At 49.7% G+C, this 23,687-nt stretch overlaps 1 protein-coding gene and 1 pseudogene across 1 annotated transcript in view; both read right to left on the reverse strand.

Annotated features, from left to right (window-relative positions):
- The window catches only part of LOC129718434 (integrator complex subunit 7-like), a 1,119,499-nt gene that overhangs the window by 152,652 nt on the left and 943,160 nt on the right, over positions 1-23,687 (reverse strand). The window lies entirely within an intron of this gene.
- LOC129719346 (5.8S ribosomal RNA) lies at positions 518-670 on the reverse strand (annotated as a pseudogene).

Consider the following 23,687-nt stretch of genomic DNA (forward strand, 5'->3'; position numbering starts at 1 on the left):
TAGGAGTTTACCTCCCACTTGGTGCTGCACCATCGAGCAACACGACTCCATGGTAAAATTTTCCAACATCAGCGCCGTTCTACGTGCCTATCACCCTATATGGGAGTAAAAGCCACGTTCAAGTTGAACTTGAATCGGGACTGATTATGATTATGACAGATGACAAAATTTCCAGTACACGGAACCAGGAAGACACCGCACCGGGTATCGCCTCTACGCTCTACCCGTTTCGCTCGCAGCTACTCGGGGAATCCTTGTTAGTTTCTTTTCCTCCCCTTATTAATATGCTTAAATTCAGGGGGTAGTCACACATTATTTGAGGCCTACTTATAGATTATTTGCCGTACTGTACTACCTAGACGCAGCAACCGGCACGTTGCCACACTTGGGTAACGGTTGTACATATCGGCATTGTGGGCGAGCACAATGATCTTCAATGTTTTACCACTAATGAAGGTAGGAAAACATAACTACGCATACGTGCGGAGGGTACACGTATAGTTGCATCGATAAATATAGGCACTCAAAAATGTGTACATCATACTGGGTGTATAATATGCAATATGCGTTCAACTAGTCGGTGTTCATGTGTCTTGCAGTTCACATTCTGACGCGCATTTAGCTGCGGTCTTCATCGATCCACGAGCCGATCGATCTCCTGCCTGGGGTTTTTTTCGGAAAATATCAACAATAGCACAAAACATATCAAAACAAAAAAAAAATTACGCACTGTGCCTCCGGCTCGCACCACTAGTCTGAAACGGATTTCGCATGGGACCACTACCATACGCCGAGAGAGACTAACGATGGCCCGTACCACCCGTGCGCACAAGCAGGCAAAGCAAGCGCACGATGACAGTAGTAAAGAGCAAAACACTCAATGATAGGACGTGATTGTTTCTACGCGACGCGCACGGGAAGCGCACGCGCAGTGGACCCACGAACTTGAGTCCTATGGCCAGTCGATTCGCACGATATGCATCAGTAATGATCCTTCCGCAGGTTCACCTACGAAAACCTTGTTACGACTTTTACTTCCTCTAAATCGTCAAGTTCGGTCAACTTCAGCGAGTCAAATGCAATCCGCGAGGGACCAACAAATGTTCACTTCCAGAGACCTCACTAAATAATCCATCGGTAGTAGCGACGGGCGGTGTGTACAAAGGGCAGGGACGTAATCAACGCTAGCTAATGACCAACACTTACTGGGAATTCCAGGTTCATATGGACCGTTTCAATCCATAATCCCGACTAAATGAGCATTTCAGTGATTGCCCGTCCCTTTCGGGATAGGGTACACGCTGCTGCTCACATTGTAGCGCGCGTGCAGCCCAGAACATCTAAGGGCATCACGGACCTGTTATCGCTCAATCTCATTTTGCTGAACACAAAGCGTCCCATTAAGTAGAAGTCAACCTCGAGAAGTTGACGTATTATTAGGTCACACTACATCGTCGGTCGAAAGCACCGATGACCTCACGGATCAGACCGACCGGAAGACCGACCACCACCGCGAAACCGGGTCCAACCGAACGGGATCGTCATATGACTACTGACAACGTTATATTTAATTGATTGAGTCACGTTCGTTACCGGAATTAACCAGACAAATCACTCCACGAACTAAGAACGGCCATGCACTACTACCCTTAACTTTGAGAAAGAGCTTTTAATCTGTCTTACCTCAATAAGTTCGGACCTGGTAAGTTTTCCCGTGTTGAGTCAAATTAAGCCGCAGGCTCCACTCCTGGTGGTGCCCTTCCGTCAATTCCCTTAAGTTTCAACTTTGCAACCATACTTCCCCCGGAACCTGATTTTGGTTTCCCGGAAGCTACTGAGAGCACCAAAATGTAGCGTCTCCTAATTGCTAATTGGCATAGTTCACGGTTAGAACTAGGGCGGTATCTAATCGCCTTCGATCCTCTAACTTTCGTTCTTGATTAATGAAAGCATCCATGGCAAATGCTTTTGCTAATTAGCTAATCCTACGACGGTCTACGAGTTTCACCTCTCGCGCCGTAATACTGATGCTTCCAACTACTTCTGTTAATCATTACCTCTTGATCTATATCACAAACCAACGAATATTGAGACCGAGGTCATATTCCATTATTCCATGCAAGATTATTCACGGCCATAGTAGTAGCCTGCTTTGAGCACTCTAGCTGCTGCCTTCCTTGGATGTGGTAGCTATTTCTCAGGCTCCCTCTCCGGAATCGAACCCTGATTCCCCGTTACCCGTTGCAACCATGGTAGTCCTCTATACTACCATCAATAGTTGATAGGGTAGATATTTGAAAGATCTGTCGTCGGTGCTAGACCATACGATCAACAAAATTATCCAGATTTCAACTCAACACGTCACGTAGGACGATTGGTTTGACTAATAATTGCGCAGGTTCCGCGAGGTCCCTGCATTACGCATGTATTAGCTCTAGATTTTCCACAGTTATCCAAGTAACTAGTTCAATGATATTGTAAATTATAGCTGTTAAACTGAGGCTTATGCCGTTTCACATCAAATCTGTTCGTACTTAGACAAGCATGGCTTAACTTTTGAGACAAGCGTATATTACTGGTAGGATCAACCAGAATTCATTTTACTCGCTCATAAACGCTCTGACGTGCCCTGATCGATTGCGGCGTCTTTGCAACGCACGCGCTCTCCCAATAGATGTGTCCCTCAAGCGGGCCTTGTGTGCGCATATTACTCATGTGTGTGTATAGTGGTCCCCGTGGTTCTGTGGTTAGCGATGTCGGTCGGCTAGCTCTCCCACACGGTTGTGATATCGGGTTCGATTCCCGATCGAGTCGAGGATCTTTTTGAGCTGGAAATTTTCTCGACTCAGCACTGGGGCACGGTGTATCGTTGTACTTATTCTACAACATGCAAAATGTGCCGAAAACAATATCGATAACGAATTCTCTTGACTAATCTAGTTGATCGAGACCGCATTAGTCCCCAGGCTAGCGTGCGATATTATTGTTTATTGTGTATATGTGAACCCCACGGGTTCGAATTAGCACTGGCACAGAGTCGTTCGAAACAGGCTCGTTTACTGGCTCTAATTGCGCTTTTAAGCGTTGCTTTAGCGAATCTAAATGCGGCACTGCGTTCCGCTCTTTGCTCGTCGGAACGTGCGCGTTGCATCCTCCGTCTTGCACGGAGGCATGCACTGCGTAGGCCTGCTATCGTATCGCTCCACCAGTCGGTGGCCTACCCTCTCTAGGCGGACGAGACCTAGGCATCGTGGCGTCGCACGCCCATGACAGTATCGAATTTAGATGGTCCACACCCGGGAGCAGTTCACTCCCTTCGTGCTTCCATCTAATTGCCTGCCCAAAAACATCTGCATCGAAATGCAATGTTTTCCAGCCGTAGAAGGATTGGTTTCCCTACTCGCTGCTTGCTTCCGCACGCCTACCTCATAGCGGACCGATTGGTGGTCGCTAGTCGTGTAGCTGTCGTCTACCCTCCAGTTCGTGATCAGTCCCGGGCTGCAGAACGTCACATCGATAATCGATTCCGCACTATTTCTACTGTAGGTGCATTTTGTACCAACGTTAGCCAAGTCTAAGTTGAGCTTTGCCAGAGCTTCCAACAAGACCTGGCCTCTCTGGTTTGTACAGCGACTTCCCCACTCGACAGCCCAAGCGTTGAAGTCGGCCGCAACCACCAACGGCCATAGGCCCGTCAGTTCCACGGTTGCTTGATCGACCATCTGTGCGAACGTTTCGGTAGACCAACATGGCGGAGCATAGCAACTGCAGTAGAATACTCCATCCACTTTGGCTATAACGTACCCCTCTCTGGAGGTCGACACAATCTCCTGAACCGGGGACCTGCCTGTCGTGCAAATGGCCGTCTTCCCAGACTTGTCCGATACCCAGTTACCGTTTCCGGTTGGGATGCGGTATGGGTCCGAGACTATGACCACGTCCGACAACGACTCAGCAGCTGCTTGGTGTAGCAACTGCTGCGCCGCATAGCAGTGATTCAGGTTTAACTGTATCACCTTCAGGCCTGTCCGTGCAGCCGGACACTTGGGACCTCCCATGGCGTGTTTGGCGTCCCGTTTACCGGTGCAACGCACGCGCTCTCCCAATAGATGTGTCCCTCAAGCGGGCCTTGTGTGCGCATATTACTCATGTGAGTGTATGGTGGTCCCCGTGGTTCTGTGGTTAGCGATGTCGGTCGGCTAGCTCTCCCACACGGTTGTGATATCGGGTTCAATTCCCGATCGAGTCGAGGATCTTTTCGAGCTGGAAATTTTCTCGACTCAGTACTGGGGCACGGTGTATCGATGTACTTATTCTACAACATGCAAAATGTGCCGAAAACAATATCGATAACGAATTCTCTTGACTAATCTAGTTGATCTAGACCGCATTAGCCCCCAGGCTAGCGTGCGATATTATTGTTTATTGCGTATATCGCTCCATACAACCTCACCGCAATGCTTTTCCATCGTATCGTTCAACCTCTTTCGCATTCCATCCGATATACGTGGAATGCGGATATCAGCGAAAACCAAACGCAGTCTATCCGTTCCCGTATATCGGAAGCATAACACTCGTCAAAAGATTCCCACTTTGCGCGCTTACCACACACATTTGTGGGTCGGCATTCTCGGTTGGGGTCATAATACATGCTACTGCCGCTACATTTGTAACGTGGTAGCCGTATAACATTCATACACTTCCCTCTCGAGTGTACAGTGCCCATACGCTGCACTACCATGCACACATATGTATACAGCCCACCGCAGCGAGCATCAAGTACGCCAAATTTAAGCATCGCCACTTGTACTTACACAAGGCCGGTGTAAAGTACCACACTTCGCCCTTCGAGATCGAGAATCTTAGCTAACCTACTGGCCGGTTCCCCGGTTACCGAACCCGCGTGGTGCCATGGTGGTAGCGTAAGAAGCTTCACAAAGTTAGCTGCGATGCTACTTGACTGCTCGATGTCAGTAAGGCGTACTTTTTCGATATCAACCTTAGTGTTGGGGCTTGCCAATCTGCTGGCTAGGATTCGGAGGATTTTCTTCCGTATACGGAGACACGGCCCAGAAAGGCTTCAGACTGGTCTTCCACACCAGCGGTTCAAACACCACGGAATAATATGGCCTTCTTCCCGTCAAATTCAGATTGGCGATATCAAGTAAAAAGAAACGCACAGGCCTTGTAGAGTGCAAAAATTTGATCCGTCTTCTTTTGGGGTTTATTCGGTACTGTCCTTACATTCTATCATTTATAATCTATCACCTATCTATCGATCTTCGTGTGACAACGCGTTTTTACTCTCGTTCTCTTATCAGTGGATGAATTTTAGATGTGTTTCATTGTAATAGTATCGTATCTTTAGGGTGATTCATTTAATTAGTTTTAGTTATACTGTAGCGTAAGTAATTAAGATAAATTTAAGAATATAGCGTTAGGTTTAGATTAGGATTTAGTTTAATTAAATTCAAATTTGATATTAAGCTCTAAGTAACTAATATTATATATGAATTTTGAAAACTTAGGCTCAGACACCCACCTATAAATACGAAAATGTATAATAATTACAGAGTTCGACAGTTTTTTGCGCACACCTGGGAAGACAAAACACCGGCACGTAGTGTATCTTCCCGTACACCGTGCTTGGCATGATCGATCGTCATCGTCGCGGGCATACAATCAATGTCACGTAGACGGCACATAGTGAACCAACCCGTATACAGTGCTTGGCATGATCGATCGTCATCATTGCGTGTAGCTGAGTATCCAAACACCCGGACTGTGGTGTATGTCTCGGGTGCGATGAATGATAATGTCACGTAGCCGGCACGTAGTGTACCATCCCGTATACAGTGCTTGGCATGATCGACCGTCATCATCGCGTGCTGAGTATCCAAACACCCGGACTGTGGTGTATGTCTGCTTTTACCCATGCTGAGCAACCTTAAGCTGAACAGCTAAAGCCCTTGGTCTCCCCGGGACCGCCGTTAGGCACTACTTCAGGGAGAGGGCCCGTCGTGCTTTTCGCACTTACCTCTATGGGCAGCAGAGCAGCCTATACAGGCCAGTTAGTTAACCATTAACTAACTGGGGAAAATCGATCGAAAATACGACCGATCTGTGATGTGGCCGTGATGACCGCATCCCAGATATCCCTATTTTCGCACATCCTACGCACGATGTTCTCTGGCGTGGTGTCTATCCCACTTATTGCCAGCATTTCGTACCTTATTCGCTCGAAACGCGGTCATGTGAAGAACACATGCTCAGCGCTTTTTTCCGCACCCGTACAAGCGGGGCACATAGGGAACTCGGCGTACCCGAGCCTATGCAGGTACTGGTGTCCATCCCACTTATTGCCAGCATTTCGTACCTTATTCGCTCGAAACGCGGGCATGTGAAGAACACATGCTCCGCGCTTTTTTCCGCACCCGTACAAGCGGGGCACATAGGGGACTCGGCGTACCCGAACCTATGCAGGTACTGCCTAAAGCAGCCATGGCCTAACATGATCTGTGTCAGATGGAAGGTTACTTCCCCATGGCGCCTATTAATCCAGCATGCTAACTCTGGAATGAGTCGGTGTGTCCATCTACCTTTTGTAGAGTTGGACCACTCCCGCTGCCACCTGGCCATTGAAGATGACCGTATGGTGTTGCGTATACCCCTCGTGTCGCGTTGGTCGAAGCACTCTACATCCTCTTTGACGATGATGCTGATGGGCATCATGCCAGCCAGGACGCAAACCGCCTCGTACGACACTGTTCGGTATGCGCACGCGACCCTTAGGCACATAAGCCTGTACGTACTCTCGAGTTTGCCGCGATGGCAGGAGGTACTCAATACCTTGGACCACACTGGTCCTCCATACCTGAGTATGAACGTGGTCACGCTAGCAAGGACTTTGCGCCTGCTGCTACGGACCGCCGAGCTGTTTGCCATCATGTGAGATAGCGCTGGCACAGCCATGGAAGCTTTCTTGCAGGTATACTCGACGTGGCTCCCGAACGTGAGCTTGTCGTCGATCATAACCCCCAGAAGCTTCAGCGAGCGTTTTGAGGCGATAGTGCATGCACCAGCACTGATCGATGCCTCCTGCTCCGACTTTCTGTTATTTACGACAATAACTTCAGTCTTATGGTGCGCTAGCTCCAGTTTCCTGGAGTGCATCCAGTCTTCCACTACGCGCATTGATAGCGCGTACTTTAACTCTACCTCTCTAATTGACTCGCCATAGACCTCAAGAGTTATGTCATCGTCGAAGCCCACGATCACCACCCCTGGAGGGAGTGTTAGTTTTAACACGCCGTCATACATGGCGTTCCACAGTATCGGGCCCAGGATGGAACCTTGCGGTACACCTGCGGTACACCTGCGGTAACTGGATTGCTTTTCTGACCCTCGTTTGTGTTATACACTAGCACTCGATTCTGAAAGTAGTTACCCAGAATCTTGTACAGCGGCGTCGGCACTCTGAGACTCTGTAGCGCTAAGGCTATGGAGTCTCAGCTGGCACTGTTAAACGCGTTCTTCACGTCGAGCGTGACGATTGCGCAGTGACGAATGCCCCTCCTTTTGCGTTGGATTGCAACCTCAGCCGTTCTGGTGACGGAGAGGATTGCATCCACCGTGGACCTACCTTTTCGAAAACCGAACTGGTTGCTTGATAGACCGTTCTCACTTTCTGTATATTTCACCAGTCTATTGAGGTTTACCGTCTCAAGCACCTTGCCCGCCGTGTCCAGCAGGCAGATTGGTCTGTATGCCGATGGGTCACCTGGTGGTTTCCCAACCTTCGGCAACAGCACCAGCCTCTGGCGCTTCCACACGTCCGGGAAGAGGCAGTCGTCAAGGCATTTCTGCAGGACCGCCCTGAACAACCCGGGGGCTTCTTTGATGGCCAAGTTCGGGATTCCGTCTGGTCCCAGAGCCTTGCCTACCTTCAGGAAGTTTGCGATCTCGATCAATTCATCTTCTGTCACCCTTACCGCATCGTCTGCCTCTGCACGGCTGCCGTCACTCACGGTTGGTGGTGACTCGTCAGCCGGAGGCCAGGGACTTGGTTCGTGGCTTGGAAAGAGGCCCTGAATGATCGTTTCTAGCATCGCTGGTGATTGTTCAGCTGGGGCTAGCACACCTCTAGTCTTGGTCATAACGATCCTGTAGGCGTCACCCCACGGGTTCGAATTAGCGCTGGCACAGAGTCGTTCGAAACAGGCTCGTTTGCTGGCTCTAATTGCGCTTTTAAGCGTTGCTTTAGTGGATCTGAATGCGGCACCGCGTTCCGCTCTTTGCTCGTCGGAACGTGCGCGTTGCATCCTCCGTCTTGCACGGAGGCATGCACTGCGTAGGCCTGCTATCGTATCGCTCCACCAGTATGTCGGTGGCCTACCCTCTCTAGGCGGACGAGACCTAGGCATCGTGGCGTCGCACGCCCATGACAGTATCGAATTTAGATGGTCCACACCCGGGAGCGGTTCACCCCCTTCGTGCTTCCATCTAATTGCCTGCCCGAAAACATCTGCATCGAAATGCAATGTTTTCCAGCCGTAGAAGGATTGGTTTCCCTACTCGCTGCTTGCTTCCGCACGCCTACCTCATAGCGGACCGATTGGTGGTCACTAGTCGTGTAGCTGTCATCTACCCTCCAGTTCGTGATCAGTCCCGGGCTGCAGAACGTCACATCGATAATCGATTCCGCACTATTTCTACTGTAGGTGCATTTTGTACCAACGTTAGCCAAGTCTAAGTTGAGCTTTGCCAGAGCTTCCAACAAGACCTGGCCTCTCTGGTTTGTACAGCGACTTCCTCACTCGACAGCCCAAGCGTTGAAGTCGGCCGCAACCACCAACGGCCATAGGCCCGTCAGTTCCACGGTTGCTTGATCGACCATCTGTGCGAACGTTTCGGTAGACCAACTTGGCGGAGCATAGCAACTGCAGTAGAATACTCCATCCACTTTGGCTATAACGTACCCCTCTCTGGAGGTCAACACAATCTCCTGAACCGGGGACCTGCCTGTCGTGCAAATGGCCGTCTTCCCAGACTTGTCCGATGCCCAGTTACCGTTTCCGGTTGGGATGCGGTATGGGTCCGAGACGATGGCCACGTCCGACGACGACTCAGCAGCTGCTTGGTGTAGCAACTGCTGCGCCGCATAGCAGTGGCTCAGGTTTAACTGTATCACCCTCAGGGCTTAGTATCCGGCCGTGCAGCCGGACACTTGGAGCCTCCCATGACGTGTTTGGCATCCCGTTTACCGGTGCATACCAGACACTTGGGAGGTGCACCGCAGTCCCGTGCCTTGTGGTCTGCGCCACCACAGCGGCGGCATAAATTGGACTTGTCGTGCCCTTTGCACGACCAGGATTTATGCCCCCGCTCAAAGCACCTGAAGCAAACGTCAGGCTGTTGGAAGGTGCCCAGAGGGCAGACCGACCAACCTACCTTCAACGTGGCTTTCTTCAGGGCCTTGTTACCCTCCGCTAGTGGGAACTTTCTGGTAGCAACCTGGGTGCCGGCCGGGCCCCTGCGGAGACGAACTGCCTCTGCGGTCACTACCACTCCACACTCTCGCTCGAAAGCTTGTGCTATATCACACTCTTCGGTGATCTCGTGCAGGTTTTTAAGCTGGAGAGTCACTTCAGGAGTGAGGGCTCGGATTTGAACCTCCTCGCCTAGCACTTCCTGGGCCGTCTTTTTATTGGCACAGCCCTTGCCCTTCGCCTCTTTGCGGAGTTCGAGGATCATCTCGCCGGTGCGTGACCGACGAATTGACCTGACATTCGCGCCGAGGTCTTTGAGCTTGGATTCGCCTCTCATGGCCTTCAAGACTTCAGCGTACTTAGACGCATCCGTCTTGAAAATGAGCGGGTCACCCTTGCTCCGCCTACTCGCCCCTTGCGGCTTCTTATTGCGGTCGCCGCGCTTCGCGCGTCGTTCCCGATTCTGCCGCTTTTTGTTCACCACGCTGGTCCAATCCGTGGCTTCGCCGTTTGCCGGTTCTTTGCTCGGCTGGACGACGGGCCAGCTTCCTGGCTGTCACCGAACAACCGCCTTCGTTGCGTCCTTGGCGCCGATTCCCCCGGAGAGCCTCTCGCACGTTTGCCAGTCGGTTCAGTTGAACAGACTTCGGCAAACGATGCTGCCGCTGTTTGTGTGTATTTAGACACAGCTGCAGCACTCTCTTTTCAGGCTAGGCTTTCTATCGTATTAACCTCCCCTCGGTTCCAAGCATCGAAGTTGTCGCATGTCAAATGACATTACAAGGTAAAGAGCTCTGTATTGCCTCAATATATATTCCTCCCAGAGCACAGGTTGGGCAACGGTTGCTCTTTGAATTAATAGAACTTCTTCCCTCGCCACGTTTGATTTTGGGAGACTTCAACTCTCATGGTGTGGCTTGGGGTTCCCCCTACAATGATAACCGCTCCTCTTTAATCTATAACCTTTGCGATGACTTCGACATGACTATTTTGAACAACGGTGAAATGACACGTATCCCGAAACCTCCAGCGCGCCCAAGCGCTTTGGATCTATCCTGCTGTTTGACGTCGCTACGGTTGGATTGCACATGGAAGGTAATCCTCGATCCTCACGGTAGCGACCATCTGCCTATTCTTATTTCAATTACTAACGGTTCAACTCGCATGCGACCAATTGACATTCCGTATGACCTCGAAACGAAAGCGAGGAGTCTTCAAGTCGGTGGATATTTGATTTTGCCAGGAAAGTATGTCCGGACTCTGTTCCTGTGCAAAACTTTGTTCGCGATACGTCTCCGGGTCACGACGCGATAGAATCACCTTTTACGATGGCAGAATTTTCAGTTGCCCTCCTGTCCTGTAACAATAACGCACCTGGGTTAGATAGAATCAAATTCAACTTGTTGAAAAATCTACCCGGCAATGCCAAGAGGCGCTTGTTGAACTTGTTCAATAAGTTCCTGGAGCAAAACATTGTACCGCAGGATTGGAGGCAAGTGAAGGTGATCGCCATCCAAAAACCAGGGAAACCAGCTTCTGATCACAACTCTTATAGGCCGATTGCAATGCTATCCTGTATCCGGAAATTGATGGAAAAAATGATACTCCGTCGTTTAGACCACTGGGTCGAATCAAATGGTCTACTATCAGATACTCAATTTGGCTTCCGCCGTGCCAAAGGGACGAATGATTGTCTTGCGTTGCTTTCAACAGATATTCAGCTGGCGTATGCTCGCAAAGAACAAATGGCGTCTGCGTTCTTGGACATTAAGGGGGCTTTTGATTCCGTTTCTATTGACATTCTTTCGGGTAAACTTCACCGACAAGGATTTTCTCCAATTTTGAACAATTTTTTGCACAATTTGCTGTCCGAAAAACACATGCATTTTACGCACGGCGATTTGGCAACTTTTCGCATTAGCTACATGGGTCTTCCCCAGGGCTCATGTTTAAGCCCCCTTCTTTACAACTTTTATGTAAATGACATCGACGAATGTCTGGCAAATTCATGCACGATAAGACAACTTGCAGACGACAGTGTAATCTCTGTTACAGGAGCCAAAGCTGCCGATTTGCAAGGACCATTGCAAGATACCTTGGACAATTTGTCTGCTTGGGCTTTACAGCTAGGTATCGAATTCTCTCCGGAGAAGACTGAGATAGTAGTTTTTTCTAGGAAGCATGAACCTGCTCAGCTTCAAACACAATTTATAGGTAAAACGATTTCTCAGGTTTTGGTACACAAATATCTTGGTGTTTGGTTCGACTCTAAAGGCACCTGGGGTTGTCACGTTAGGTATCTGATTAAAAAATGTCAACAAAGAGTGAATTTTCTTCGTACAATAACCGGACAATGGTGGGGAGCCTATCCAGGAGACCTTATAAGGCTTTACCAAACAACGATATTGTCTGTCATTGAGTACGGGTGTTTCTGCTTCCGCTCCGCAGCAAACATACATTTGATCAAACTGGAGCGAATACAATATCGTTGTTTGCGTATCGCCTTGGGTTGCATGCAGTCGACCCATACGATGAGTTTGGAGGTCTTAGCTGGAGTACTACCATTGAAAACCCGCTTTTGGAGCCTGTCATCTCGCATTCTTATCAAATGTGAGGTCTTGAACCGTCCTGTGATTGGAAATTTTGAAAGGATAATCGAACTTAATTCTCAAACCCGTTTTATGACATTGTATTTCAATCACATGTCCCATAATATTAGCCCTTCTTCGAATATTCCAAATCGTGTCGACTTATCAAATACTTCTGATTCTACTGTGTTTTTCGATACATCCATGATAGAAGAAACTCGTGGAATCCCGGATCATTTACGCGTGCAGCAGATTCCCAAAATTTTTTCCAATAAATATCGAAACATCAACTGCGACAATATGTTCTACACTGACGGATCACATCTTGATGGGTCCACTGGCTTCGGTATTTTCAATAACAATTTAACCGTCTCCCATAAGCTTGATAATCCTGCTTCTGTTTACGTCGCAGAATTGGCTGCAATTCAGTACACCCTAGGGATTATCGAAAAAATGCCCACGGACCATTATTTCATCTTTACGGACAGTCTCAGTTCCATTGAGGCTCTCCGATCGATGAAAGATGTTAAGCACTCTCCGTATTTCCTGGGGAAAAAACGGGAACATCTGAGTGCTTTATCCGAAAAATCGTATCAGATTACCTTAGCGTGGGTCCCTTCTCACTGCTCGATACCGGGCAATGAGAAAGCGGACTCTTTGGCTAAGGTGGGCGCAACAAACGGTGGAATTTATGAAAGACCAATTGCCTTCAATGAATTTTTCTCATTTGTACGTCAGAATACGATCATCAGTTGGCAAAATGCTTGGACCAGAGGGGAACTGGGAAGGTGGTTACATTCCATAATCCCCAAGGTGTCGACGAACCCGTGGTTCAAGGGGTTGGATGTAGGTCGGGATTTCATTTGCGTGATGTCCCGGCTTATGTCCAATCACTATAGATTTAACGCGCATCTCCGTCGTGTTGGGCTCGGGGAAAGTGGTATCTGTGCCTGTGGTGAAGGTTATCACGACATAGAGCACGTTGCTTGGTCGTGCCCTTACACCGTGACGCCAGGTCTAAATTAATAGCTTCCCTGCAGGCCGAAGGTAGGCAGCCGGCTGTTCCTGTTCGTGATGTCTTGGCGAGCCGTGACCTATCCTACATGTTCCTTATATACGTTTTCCTGAAATCCATCCACGCCCCAGTTTAGTCCCACCCCCTTCCGCCTGCATCCAGCCTAACGACAAGAACACGTTAAGACCCCGGATCCGGAAACAGCAATCAGACCCGCACGATACTCTCAAGGCCCGAGGGAGACAGCCCAATATGCCAATCCGTAATATCTTGGCCCAGCAGCGAAACATGTGCTTACCTATGGCAATGAAAACCATCATACAGTAAACCAGTGCTTTTAATGCAAAATATTATAGCTTTAAGTTAGATTTAGTTTCAGCTCGTAGTCGGCAGCGAGGATAAAAAATTTGCTTTTAGTTATTAAGATACTTTAGAAAGTAAGCTACCAGATATAATTGGCGCCGTTAAACATTAAATTGTATTTGTGCCGTGTCAAATAAATTATAGATGAACAAAAAAAAAAAAAAGGGTCCCCCTTCCAGCCGCTATTCTTGGTCATGGTGGAGTGGTCGCCTATATGGTCCATGGTGGCCTATGCCGGAGCAGTGAGGTCATGGCTAGTGAAGGTCGTCATAGCCCCTCATGAGCAACTATGACGCCTCCCGACCGGCGTAAGTCAGGAAAGGGCATCTGATCCCACTCCTGCCTGATTCCCATCAGGCAATGACCGCGGAACGTACTGGAAGGCCTGCCAGGTTTTACGGGACGGAGACCCCTGCAGCCGTATGCCACCTCGCCGTTTCAAGCCGTTGTCACACGACTTTACTAAGGAAGCTCGGTGCAGGTGCCAGCCCAACGTCGTGGTATAAAATCGTATTCCTTCTCAAGAACCTAAAAACACAGCGACCAGTACACCATAATTGGGACCTTACTGGTATCAGCCCCAATAGGCAGGTAAGTGCATTTGGGTGATGGGAGCGGCACTACTCGCTCCGTCGAAGCTGCTTACGGGTGGCCATGGCTTCTACGGGGAATCGACTGCCCAATGCCCGAAACCCCACCACTCCCTAGGCAAGCTCCCGCTGCCGGTCCGGGACTAATCGATATTATCACACACCCATCGGTGGTCACACAGCGCGTGCATGGCCTCGACGATCGCCAGGCGTCGACCCGTGATGGCTTGCAGCTCGGCCAAAAGCAAGGGTAGTCTTTTTTTTTTTTCAAAGGTGGCGGGGAAATCTGCAAACAGACACCTGAGAAGAGAACTCAGGGTGTGGGGATGAGACTAGGGGAGAGATTCTGGGGTAGTTACACTCGCCCAGGCACCTACTGATCCCTGTCCCGACCCACTAAAACCCCTCCAGTCTCCAGCCCTGGTCTTCCCGGAACGACGGTTAAGTATTACGTCGGGGAGTGGCTTTTGTGCGAGATGCACCCTCTTTACTCTTGTAACCTCCTAGCTAACTACCTGGAGACTGGTAATTAGCTACCACTGGCGTGTTGGTGGTTGACCCGCCACACACGTTGCAGCTCCAGAACAATCTGAGAGGCGGCCGCACAGACCGCGTTCCAGATGTCCGGGTCGTCACACATCCTCCGGACTAGATTGTCCGGAGTAGTGCCAGGCCCGCTCACAGCCATCATGTTGCTCCTCGCTCTTACGAAACGGGGGCATACGAAGAAGACATGCTCAGCAGTCTCCTCCTCCTCCACGCACTCGGGACACATGGGGGACACCGCGTGTCCGAACCTGTGCAGATATTGCCTGAAACAACCATGGCCTGACAGGATTTGTGTCAGGTGGAAGTTCACTTCACCATGTCGTCTCCCGACCCAGCCGGATATCTCCGGTATGAGTCGGTGCGTCCATCTGCCCTTTGTGGAGTTGGACCATTCCCGCTGCCGGCGGAGCATCGAGAATGACCTTCTGGTACCTCGTATGCCCCTTGTGTCACGTTGGTCGAAACACTCTCTGTCCTCCTTGATGGCGATGCAGATAGGCATCATGCCGGACAAGACACAGATTGCATCGTATGACACCGTACGATACGCACTCGCAACTCTCAGGCACATTGGTCCAGTTTCCTGGAGCGCATCCAGTCCTCGACCTTGCGTATACAGTGCGCGGCCGTCAACTCGACCTCCTCGATAGACTCGCCGTAAACCTCCAGCGTTATGTCGTCTGCAAAGCCGACGATCACAACCCCTACAGGGAACTTGAGTTTCAACACTCCGTCATACATGACATTCCACAACACCGGGCCCAGGATAGAGCCTTGCGGAACTCCTGCGGTAATTGGGACGCACTTCTGACCCTCCTCCGTGTCGTAAACAAGTATTCGATTCTGGAAATAATTTTCCAGAATCTTGTACAGCGACACCGGTACATGGATGCTCCTGAGCGCGAGCGCTATGGAGTCCCAACTGGCACTATTGAACGCATTCTTCACGCCGAGCGTGACGATTGCGCAGTAGCGTATTCCCCTTCTCTTGCGCTGGATTGCTACCTCCGCCGTCTTGATGACGGAAGAGATTGCGTCCAGCGTGGACCTGCCCTTCCGGAAGCCGAACTGGTTACTTGCCAGACCGTGTACACCCTCCGTGTACCTCACCAGTCTGTTGAGGATGATCCTCTCAAGCACCTTGCCCGTGGTGTCCAGCAGGCAGATAGGCCTATATGCCGATGGGTCCCCTGGCGGTTTCCCAGCCTTCGGCAATAAGACCAGTCTCTGCCGCTTCCACCTGTCCGAAAAGAGACAGTCATCCAGGCACCTCTGCATGACTGCCCTGAACAGCCCGGGGGCCGTTTTTATCGCCAGCCTGATCGCCAGGTTAGGGATACCATCCGGTCCCGGTACCTCGCTCACCTTTAGGGATTTGGCGATCACGATGAGTTCCTCATTCGTTACCCTTGCCTCCTCCCCTGCCTCGACACGGCTGTCGTCGCTCACGGATTGGATGCTCGGCAGGTTGGCCGACCATCTCTGGTCTATGTCTCAGATACTGGAACGTCGGACGTGAGACTCGACCGCCGGAGGCCAAGGACTTGGCTCGTGGCGTGGAAAGAGTCCCTCGATGATACGCTCCAGCATCGCTGGTGATCGCTCTGCAGGCGCCAGCGCGCCTTTAGTCTTGGCCATTACGATCCTGTAGGCGTCACCCCACGGATTTGTATTGGCACTCGCACATAGCCTATCGAAGCAGGCCCTCTTGCTGGCCTTTATCGCACTCTTTAGCATCGATCTCGCGCACGCTGCATCCTCCGTCTTGCACGGAGGCACGCACTGCGAAGGTCGGCTATCGCGTCCGCCCACCAGTAAACCGGTGGCTTTCCATTCCTAGGTTGGCGAGTCCTAGGCATGGTGGCGTCGCACGCCCGCGATAGCATAGCAACTAGTTGGTCAGCAGTCGGGCGGAGCCAACTGCCCCCCTCGCGCTCCCTTCTCATTGCCTCTTCGAATACCTCGGCATCAAAGTGCGATGTCTTCCACCCGCGAACGGTCGGAGTGTTGGCTCTACCCGTCGCTTGCCGCCTCTCGTTGTTGTCTACACTAAAACAGACCGCCTGGTGGTCGCTATTAGTGTAGCCATCGTCTACCCTCCAGTTCTTGATCAGTCCTGGGCTGGAGAACGTCACGTCGATGATCGACTCCGCACCATTTCTGCTAAATGTACTTTTGTTCCCAACGTTGGCCAGATCTAGGTTGAGCTTTGCAAAAGCCTTCAACAGGATCTGGCCCCTCTGGTTCGTGAAGCAACTTCCCCACTCAACAGCCCAAGCGTTGAAGTCGCCCGCCACCACCAACGGCGTTAGGCCCGTTAGCTCCATGGATAGGAGGTCGACCATCTGGGTGAACCTTTCGGTAGACCAACGTGGCGGAGCATAGCAACTGCAGTAGAACACTCCGTTCACCTTAGCAACTACGTACCCTTCTTCTGAGGTTGAGACAACCTCCTGAACCGGGAACTTGCTCGTCGTACATATGGCCGCCAATCTGGACTTATCCGCAACCCAGTTACCGTTTCCGGGAGGGATGCGGTATGGATCCGATATGACGGCGATGTCCGACAACGACTCAGTGGCTGCTTGGTGTAGCAGCTGCTGAGCCGCGAAGCAATGGTTCAGGTTCAGTTGCGTCACCCTTACGCCCGTGGTTTCGCAGCCGGCTTACCGGCTGGGCACCTGGGGCCTCCCATAAAGTGTTTAGCGTCCCGTTTCCCGGAACATACCATGCACTTGGGAGACTCCCCACATTCCTTTGCTTTATGGCCTGCACCTCCACATCGCCTGCACAGCTGGCTCGTATCGGGTCCCTTGCAGGTCCAGGACTTATGTCCGCCCTCGAAGCACCGGAAGCAAATGTCTGGTTGCTGTAGTATGCCCAGAGGACATACAGACCAGCCGACCTTCAACTTGCCCTATTTCAGGGCCAGGTTAGCGTCCACCGACGGTAGTCGGAAGGTAGCTACCTGGGTCCCCGCCGGACCTTTGCGGAGGCGGATTGACTCCTTAGCCACCTCCACCCCGCACTTCGCTTTTAGGGCTTGTGCAATGTCGCACCCCTCAGTGATTTCGTCCAGGTTTTTAAGCTGGAGAGTCACTTCTGAGGTGAGTGCCCGCACTTGCACCTCCTTCCCTAGGACCTTTTCAGCTACCGTTTTGTAGGTAGCCCCCTTGTTCTTGGCGTCCTTCCGGAGCTCAAGTATCATCTCGCCAGTGCGAGATCGGCGGTTACTCCGCCCATCCGCCCCCAGATCCTTGAGCTGGGTTTCCCCCCTCATCTTCTTCAAGACTTCTGAGTACTTCGACCCATCCATCTTGAGTATGAGGGCATCACCCCTACTCCGCGCCTTTTTGACCTTTTTTGGTCCTCTGGCCGCTCCGCCATCATGTCGCGTCGCACCTTCCCGACGCTTCCTACCCTCTACGGTAGTCCAAGGGTTGCCCATAGCCTCCACCTGTGCCTTTTCCGCGGTGGACCTTGAACCGGTTGGCGTGTGTTCCCGTGGGAGTAGCACGACCAATCGTTTCTTGGTGTTCCCGGGGGCCGTTTCCCCCGGGGACTGCCTCGTTCGCTTAGCGACCTGCCCCGTGGAGCAGACCGACGCGAACGAGGGGGCGTCTGTCTGCACCTCTTTAGATGCAGTCGCCCTCCCGTTCCTGGCCGCTTTCTCGGCCGCCTTCACCCGAGCTACGAGTTCTTCGTGCTCCTTTCTGGCTTCATCAATGGTGCTCCGAAGCAGGAGGAGGCTCTGCTTCAGGTCGCCAGCGATGTTTCGCCTGTTCGCCGAGAACTCGATTATGGCATCGAATTGTTCAGACAGCGCTGCCACTCTTGGCCGCGTGTCCATGCACCTTTCGACGGCCTTGACTAGCAAGAGACCGTCTACCGAGATGTCTGGTGTGGACACCGACGGATTCGCCGGTTTCCCCACTCCAGACTTCGCCGCATCCGTCTCCGCCTTCTTCTGCGGAGACCGCTGGATGCCACCTCGTGCAAAGGGATTTGGTAACCCCTCCGCACCCGTCTCTTTTTGGTTCTTCGAGCTCATTTTTGTTAATTGGGTCCCCCTTCCAGCCGCTATCCTTGTCCATAGATGAGAAGTCGCTTGTATGGTCCCATGGTAATCTATGCCGAAGCAGTGAGGCCATGGGTAAGGGGGGTCGCCATAGTACCTTATGAGCACTATGACGCCCCCGCCCGCGTAAGTCAGGAAAGGGGAATCTTGTCCTAGGACTAGTTCCCCCCCATCTGATCCTTCTCTGCCTGATTCCCACCAAGCAATGGACGCGGAACGTACTGGAAGGCCTGCCAGGTTTTACGGGACGGAGACCCCTGCACCGGGTACCATCTCGCCGTTTCAAGCCGCTGTCACGCGACTTTACTAAGAGAGCTCGATGCAGGTGCCAGCCCTTGGTCATGGTTCCTTATCGTATCCGACTCGAATCCGTTTCGTTCGCTGCCAGTTGCCATAATTGGGACCTTACTGGTGTCGGCCCCAATGGACGAGGGAGTGCATTTGGTTGATGGGAGCGGCACTACTCGCTCCGTCAGAGATGCTTCTGGGTAATTGTGGCATTTACGAGAGTTCGACGGCCCAGTGTCCGACTCTCACCGCCCCTAGGCAATCTCCCGCTGCTGGTCCGGGGCTGTTAGGTACTGTCAGCGGTCGCCCTCATATAACGTGACCTCGGCGGTCGCCACGCGCCGACCCGTGGTGGCATGCACCTCTGCCACCCTCTGCCAAGGGTAGTTTTTTTTTTTTATTTTAATGTCTGCTTTTACCCATGCTAAGCAACCTAAGCTGAACAGCTAAAGCCCTTTGTCTCCCCGGGACCGCCGTTAGGCATTACTTCAGGGAGAGGGCCCGTCGTGCTTTTCGCACTTACCTCTATGGGTAGCAGAGCAGCCTATACAGGCCAGTTAGTTAACCGTTAACTAACTGGGGCACGTTGATGGTTTCCCGTCGATTGGTGCCCTGCAAAATACTAACGATCTGTGATGCTGCCGTGATGACCGCATCCCAGATTTCCCTATTTTCGCACATCCTATGCACTATATTCTCTGGCGTGGTGTCCATCCCACTTATTGCCAGCATTTCGTACCGTACCCGCTCGAAGCGCGGACATGTGAAGAACACATGCTCTGCGCTTTCTTCCGCACCCGTACAAGCGGGGCACATAGGGGACTCGGCGTACCCGAACCTATGCAGGTACTGCCTAAAGCAGCCATGGCCTGACAGGATCTGTGTCAGATGGAAGGTTACTTCTCATGACGCCTATTAATCCAGCCTGCTAACTCTGGAATGAGTCGGTGTGTCCATCTACCTTTTGTAGTGTTGGACCACTCCCGCTGCCACCTGGCCATTGAGGATGACCGTATGGTGTTGCGAATACCCCTCGTGTCGCGTTGGTCGAAGCACTCTACATCCTCTTTGACGATGATGCTGATGGGCATCATGCCAGCCAGGACGCGAACCGCCTTGTACGACACTGTTCGGTATGCGCACGCGACACCCTTAGGCACATTAGCCTGTACGTACTCTCGAGTTTGCCGCGATGGCACGAGGTACTCAATACCTTGGACCACACTGGTCCTCCATACCTGAGTATGGACGTGGTCACGCTAGCAAGGACTTTGCGCCTGCTGCTACGAACCGCCGAGCTGTTTGCCATCATGCGAGATAGCGCTGCCACAGCCATGGAAGCTTTCTTGCAGGTATACTCGACGTGGCTCCCGAACGTGAGCTTGTCGTCGATCATAACCCCCAGAAGCTTCAACGAGCGTTTTGAGGCGATAGTGCATGTATCGGCACTAATCGATGCCACCTGCTCAGACTTTCTGTTATTTACAACAATAACTTCAGTCTTATGGTGCGCTAGCTCCAGTTTCCTGGAGTGCATCCAGTCTTCCACTACGCGTATTGATAGCGCGGCCTTTAACTCTTGTAGTATGAAATATTTGAGTTGCATATTGCAAACAGATGTGGCATAGCAACCTTCAATTCTATCGTTGAGGTCTCGCAGCGTGAGCAATAACGCTTGGGTTCAATTGCCTATGTTAGAACCACCAACGATGCAAGTTCACAGGCTCAGCCTCGACCGTACTCAAATTACAGCATTTCCATATTTCACGACGGGTTGACAACCGTCATAAAATTCAAGTACACATGCCTGTTACCAGGTACCTCCAATTCTCTCTCTTTCTTGAGAGACACTCTCGTCTCTCTATTTTCCAATTATGTATTTTGACTAGCATTAAGTTCGATTTAGTGATATTGAAATAAACTCATGCATTCGTAACCAGTACTTGATGGCGTAAAGTCCTCATTCAGAAACAAGTCCCTAAGTTGGGGTTAATCATCATCCACAGTCTAACTGGGTAATAACCACATGGCTGACCGTAACTCGGAACAAGAGACCTGTAATTATTGCAGTAACTCAATTGATTTGATCTGAGTGGTAAATTGAATTTACCAATAGTGCTAGTGCCTGTGTAAAAACCAGTTAAGTTATCAACTGTGCAAGATAAAATGGGCAACTCCAAGTCAAAAGACACCGAAATTAACGGAGACCCTCAAGTGCAAGTACTGAATCAATTACAAGTACACGAAGAACTACATAGCAGCCACGATACAAAACTCAACATAATCCTGGCTTTGTTAATAGTGCAGTTTGCCGTTATGGTGTATAAGCTCTTCAGGGAGCACACAAAAAAGCAGGCTTTGAAAGCAGCCAAAAGCATGGCTTCAATCAATCACGTATGAAGCTCTTCTAGTGATTTGAACAATCAATGGTAAATCTGACTTTTAAGTGACTTTCATGTTAGGGAACAGTGCAAAAAAAAATGTGAAGAAAAAAGCAAACACATAATACAACAAAAAACGGAACAGCGAGGAACAACACGATCGACAGCAGAGCGAGCGACAGCAGCAGAGCACAACGAACCCGTAGGAACGGTTACCAGCGAGCGGCGATTTCCAACGACGACATGCAGATGACGATTTCAAATCGTAAGTTACCGTAAATGGAGATTTTTTTTAATTAGATGGATTTTGAAGTTGATAACATAAGAGTTCAAAACGGAATAAGAGAACTAACTCGAATACTTAATAATCTAAAAAAAGCCCCCTATAGGAATTTTAAAAAAGATACATTGCTGAAAAAAATAACATATTCTAGGGAACTTTTTAAAAATATAGAAAAAACGCTAATTAAAATCGAAAGTGTAACTCTTCCGGACACTTTAAACTTCTATATAAAATCATCCAGACAAACTTTTCTTGAAATTAAAGATCTAATTGAGGCAAAATTACCTTTTGCGAAAAATAGCCATTCATTTAAATCAATAGTGTTGGCAGTTCTATTTTGCATAAAAGTGAGTAGAGCTAGCAGAAAAATAATAATAATGCCGTCAGTAGATATAAAACTGGGCACCGCATTGGTTAATACCTATGACGGTTCACCAGCGCAATTAAATGCATTTATCGACGCGGTCACATTATTTGCTGACACCGTCGAGGCAGAGTTTGAGGCCGCAACAGCTGCACAAAAAGTAACAGCGCAAAACACAGTGGTCCGTTTTATTAAAACGAGGCTTACCGGTGTAGCGCGACAAGCGATTGGAGAACTAAATGAACTCCAACAAATACTCAACGCTATAAAACTTCGATGTGCCTCAAAAGCAACATCAGATGCAATTCTGGCCAAACTAAAAATAACAAAACAGAATTCAACCTCCGAACAATTTTGCGACGCGGTTGAAAAATTAACAAACGATCTGAGATCTACCTACCTCACTGAAGGAATCCCTCCAGACACAGCCGAAAAGATGGCTACGAAACGAGGAGTGGAAACATTAATAAATGGTATAAAAAACCAAGATACAAAGTTAATCCTGAAAGCAGGAAACTTTGAAAAAATCAATGATGCAGTTCAAAAACTGCAAGAAAATGACTCTTCAGAGTCATTGCAACAAAAACATATTTTCCATGCAACACAGAGAGGTCATGGAAGACACAGATACCAACGTGGTCAGAGCGGACGAGGATATGGTCCTCGAGGTAGAAACACATATAATAATAGTGGACGCTATAACAATAACCGCAATTTTAATCAGTACAATAATAACGGTTACAGAACTGGTAACAACAATAATTGGCGTGGTAGAGGTAACCAGCAATCCTACTATCGAAATCAGGGAGCTGGACAGCAAATTTATTACGCAAATCAGAACCAGGGAAACGTCCAGATCCCCCAACAGCAACAACAAATTGGGGGAATACTTCCGAACCAACAAATACAGCAACAAAATCAACCTGTGCGTCTAGCCCAAATAGTGCAGCGCCAGTAAAACCAACGAAACAATTCTTTGCAATTAATTCAACCTGTAGTAATTTTGTGGTCCTGAAGCTAGATTTTCTCGACTCAGAATGCACTTTACTAGTGGATTCTGGTGCTGAAATATCTATTTTCAAAACAAACAGAATTAATCCAGCAACATTTGTTGACACCAATGACCAATGTTCTGTTTCAGGAATAAATGACTATGCAGTACCTACTTTAGGTACCGCACTTACCTACATTACTTTACAAAATCAAAATAAAATTGGTCATAAATTTCATCTAGTTGACCATCCTTTACCGATCCCTACCGACGGAATACTCGGTAGAGACTTTTTATGCAAGTACCATTGTACTATTGATTATGATACCTGGATTCTGACAGGTAGAAATAAATCTGAAAACTTTGAATTTCCCATTCATGACAGCATCGAGGGCAACATTTTTATCCCACCTCGTTGCGAAGTGTTTAGACAGGTCAATATTGGAAGCACGACTAGTACATATTTAGTAAAATCTAACGAAATTAAACCAGGAGTATTCGTCGCAAACTCTTTAGTAAATTCAAAAAATTCAATTTTAAAATTCTTAAATACTACCGACAAAATGGTAGCTATTAGCAGAAATTTTCAAAATCATTTGACCGATATCGAGAACTACGACGTTTATACTTTCAATAAGCATAATGAAAATGTAGAAAAACGACAAGAACAATTGATCTCGGAATTACAACTGGATCAAACACCGCGAGA

Source organism: Wyeomyia smithii, chromosome 1 (genome assembly GCF_029784165.1).
Source record: "Wyeomyia smithii strain HCP4-BCI-WySm-NY-G18 chromosome 1, ASM2978416v1, whole genome shotgun sequence".
In the NCBI taxonomy this organism is placed as follows: domain Eukaryota; kingdom Metazoa; phylum Arthropoda; class Insecta; order Diptera; family Culicidae; genus Wyeomyia; species Wyeomyia smithii.